General features: G+C 34.7%; 1 non-coding gene across 1 annotated transcript; it reads right to left on the minus strand.

Moving 5' to 3' along the window:
- Positions 1-4029: 4029 nt before the first annotated feature.
- LOC130965101 (small nucleolar RNA R71) lies at positions 4030-4133 on the minus strand. The gene has a single exon (XR_009081155.1). It is a non-coding gene; the product is annotated as a small nucleolar RNA R71 (small nucleolar RNA).
- Between the last annotated feature and the right edge of the window lie 418 nt (positions 4134-4551).

A 4551-nucleotide genomic window follows, 5' to 3' on the forward strand; every position in this document is an offset into this window, starting at 1 on the left:
CGAAGGGTAATTGGGATGCCGACTTTTATCCACTCGGGGTTTCCATCTTCGAACATGATAAGCGGATAATTTATACGCTTTTTGGCATTGTTTTTAGATAGTTTTTAGTATAATCTAGTTACTTTTAGGGATGTTTTCATTAGTTTTTATGCTAAATTCACATTTTTCGAGTTTACTATGAGTTTGTGTGTTTTCTATGATTTCAGGTAATTTCTGGCTGAAATTGAGGGACCTGAGCAAAACTCTGATAAAAGGCTGACAAAGGACTGCTGATGCTGTTGGATTCTGACCTTCCTGCACTCAAAATAAATTTTCTGGAGCTACAGAACTCCAAATGCGTGCTCTCAACGGCGTTGGAAAGTAGACATCCAGAGCTTTCCAGCAATATATAATAGTCCATACTTTATTCGAGATTAGATGACGTAAACTGGCACTCAACGCCAGTTCCATGCTGTATTTTGGAGTCAAACGCCAAAAACACGTCACGAACCAGAGTTGAATGCCAAAAACACGTTACAACTTGGCGTTCAACTCCAAAAGAAGCCTCTGCATGTGTAAAGCTCAAGCTCAGCCCAAGCACACACCAAGTAGGCCCCGGAAGTGGATTTTTGCATCAACTACTTACTTTTGTAAACCCTAGTAGCTAGTCTAGTATAAATAGGACATTTTACTATTGTATTTGGTGTCTTTTGACCACGTTACATCTTTGGTCTCGGTTTTATTCTATTATTCATCTTAGGAGACTATTGATCACGTTTTGGGGGGCTGGCCATTCGGCCATGCCTGAACCTTCATCACTTATGTATTTTCAACAGTGGAGTTTCTACACACCATAGATTAAGGGTGTGGAGCTCTGCTGTACCTCGAGTTTTATTGCAATTACTACTATCTTTTTATTCAAATTCAATCTTATTTCTGTTCTAAGATACTAGTCGTACTTCAACCTGATGTATGTGATGATCCGTGACACTCATCATTATCCATCCCTATGAATGCGTGCCTGACAACCACTTCCGTTCTACAAGCAAAAGCTAGAATGTGTATCTCTTGGATTCCTGATGCATGACGCATGGTTGCCCTCGCCTGACAATCGAGCCTTCCATTCCGTGAGATCAGAGTCTTCGTGGTATAAGCTAGAATTGATGGCGGCATTCATGAGAATCCGAAAAGTCTAAACCTTGTCTGTGGTATTCCGAGTAGGATTCTGGGATTGAATGACTGTGATGAGCTTCAAACTCGCGATTGTTGGGCGTGATGACAAATGCAAAAGAATCAAGGGATTCTATTCCAACATGATCGAGAACCGACAGATGATTAGCCGTGCCGTGACATAGCATTTGGACCTTTTTCACTGAGAGGATGGGATGTAGCCATTGACAACGGTGATGCCCTATATACAGCTTGCCATGGAAAGGAGTAAGAAGGATTGGATGAAGGCAGTAGGAAAGCAGAGATTCAGAAGGAGCACAGCATCTTCATACGCCTATCTGAAATTCCCATCGATGATCTACATAAGTATTTCTATCTTTATTCTCAGTTTATTTATTATTATTATTCGAAAACTCCATAACCATTTGTTATCCGCCTAACTGAGATTTACAAGATGACCATAGCTTGCTTCATACCAACAATCTCTGTGGGATCGACCCTTACTCACGTAACGTTTATTACTTGGACGACCCAGTACACTTGCTGGTTAGTTGAGCGAAGTTGTGAAATTATGTTTAAACCATGGTATTGAGCACTAAGTTTTTGGGGCCATTACCTGGGAATCAATTTCGAACAACAATTTAAGTATGAATCACAATTTCGTCCACCAAGTTTTTGGCGCCGTTGCCGGGGATTGTTCGTGTTTGGACAACTAACGGTTCATCTTGTTGCTCAGATTAGGTAATTTTATTTTTTGTTTTGTTTTCAAAAATTTTTCAAAAGTCTTTCAAAAAAGTGTATCACCAATTTTCGAAAATTTTCAGAGTTTTCAAGAATGAATTCTAGAGTTTCATATAACATGTTTTAGCTTGGCTGGCTATTAAGCCATGTCTGATTCATAGGATTTTGATTGAGGACTTTGGATTCATTACTTTCTTTTTCCTATATGTTTTTCGAAAAATATTAAATAAAATACAAAAAATAATAAAATCATAAAAAAGTCAAAAATATTTTGTGTTTCTTGTTTGAGTCTTGAATCAACCTTTAAGTTTGGTGTCAATTGCATTTTTCTAAAAATTTATGCATTTTTCGAAAATCCATGCATGGTGTTCTTCATGATCTTGAAGTTATTCTTGGTAAGTCTTCTTGTTTGATCATGATGTTTTCTTATTTTGTATCTTTTGTTGTTTTTCATGTGCATTTTTGCATTTATATTGTCTAAGCATTAAAGATTTCTAAGTTTGGTGTTTTGCATGTTTTCTTTGCATCAAAATTTTTTTCAAAAATATGTTCTTGATGTTCATCATGATCTTCAAAGTGTTCATGGTGTTCATCTTGACATTCATAGTGTTCTTGCATGCATTATGTGTTTTGATTCATAATTTTAATGTCGTAAGTCATTTTTTATGTTTTTCTCTCTCATAATTAAAAATTCAAAAATCAAAAAAATATCTTTTCCTTTTTTCTCTCAAAATTTTGAAAATTTGGGTTGACTTAGTCAAAAATTTTTAAAATTAGTTGTTTCTTGTAAGTCAAGTCAAATTTTCAAATTTTAAAAATCTTATCTTTTTAAAACTTTTTCAAAAATTAAATCTTTTTCATTTTTCTTATTAATTTACGAAAATTCTTTAAAATATTTTTCAAAAATCTTTTTCTTAGTTTTATCTTTATTTTTGAAAATTATGTTAACAATTAATATGATTGATTCAAAAATTTGAAGTTTGTTACTTTCCTGTTAAGAAAGGTTCAATCTTTAAATTCTAGAATCTTATCTTTTAGTTTCTTGTTAGTAAAGTAATCAATTTTAATTTTAATCATATCTTTTTATCCTATCTTTTATATCATATCTTTTTCAAAATTTTATCTTTTTTTTAAGAATTTGATTTTAATATATCTTTTCTAACTTCTTATCTTCTTATCTTTTCAAAATTAATTTTCAAATCTTTTCCAACTAACTATTTAACTTTTTGTTTGTTTCTTATCTTTTTCAAAACCACCTAACTACTCTTCCCTCTCTAATTTTCGAAAATACCTCCCTCTTTTTCAAAAATTCTTTTTAATTAATTAATTGTTTTAAATTTTAATTTTAATTTTATTTCTTATCTCAACTTTCGAAAATCATTAACCCCTTTTCAAAATTGTTTTCGAAAACTTCTCTCTCATCTTATTCTATTTATTCATTCATTTACTAACACTTCTCTTTATCTCAAATCACTGCCCCTATCCTCACCCTTGTGTTTGGATTCTCCTTTCTTTATTCCCTTTCTTCTTCTACTAACAATAAGGAACCTCTTTACTGTGACATAGAGGATTCCTCTTTTTTTCTGTTTTCTTCTCCTTCATATAAGCAGAAACAAGGAAAAAGGCATTCTTGTTGAAGCTGACACAGAACCTGAAAGGACTCTGAAGAGGAAACTAAGAGAAGCTAAATTACAACAATCCAAAGACAACCTTACTGAAATTTTCGAACAAGAAAAGGAGATGGCAGTCGAACCCAACAATAATAATGTAAGAAGGATGCTTGGTGATTATACTGCACCTACGTCCAAGTTTGATGGAAGAAGTATCTCAATTCCTACCATTTGAGCAAACAATTTTGAGCTGAAACCTCAATTAGTTGCTCTAATGCAACAGAACTGCAAGTTTTATGGACTTTCATCAGAAGATCCCTACCAGTTCTTGACTGAGGTCTTGCAGATTTGTGAGACTGTTAAGACTAATGGAGTAGATCCTGAAGTCTACAGGCTCATGCTTTTCCCTTTTGCTGTAAGAGATAGAGCTAGAACATGGTTGGACTCTCAGCCTAAAGATAGCCTGGACTCTTGGGATAAGCTGGTCATGGCCTTCTTGGCTAAGTTCTTTCTTTCTCAAAAGCTGAGCAAGCTTAGAGTGGATGTTCAGACCTTCAAACAAAAAGATGGTGAATCCCTCTATGAAGCTTGGGAAAGATACAAGCAGATGACCAAAAGATGTCCTTCTGACATGTTTTCAGAATGGACCATGATAGATATATTCTATTATGGTCTATCAGAGTTCTCTAAGATGTCACTGGATCATTCTGCAGGTTGATCCATTCACCTAAAGAAAATGCCTGCAGAAGCTCAAGAACTTATTGACATGGTTGCAAATAACCAGTTCATGTACACTTCTGAGAGGAATTCCGTGAATAATGGAACGCCTCAAAGGAAGGGAATTCTTGAAATTGATGCTCTAAATGCCATATTGGCTCAGAACAAAATGTTGACTCAGCAAGTCAACATGATTTCTCAAAGTCTGAATGGATGGCAAAATGCATCCAACAGTACTAAAGAGGCATCTTCTGAAGTAGAAGTTTATGATCCTGAGAATCCTGCAATGGCAGAGGTAAATTACATGGGTGAACCTTATGGAAACACCTATAAT

This window comes from Arachis stenosperma, chromosome 2, assembly GCF_014773155.1.
Source record: "Arachis stenosperma cultivar V10309 chromosome 2, arast.V10309.gnm1.PFL2, whole genome shotgun sequence".
NCBI classification, from domain to species: domain Eukaryota; kingdom Viridiplantae; phylum Streptophyta; class Magnoliopsida; order Fabales; family Fabaceae; genus Arachis; species Arachis stenosperma.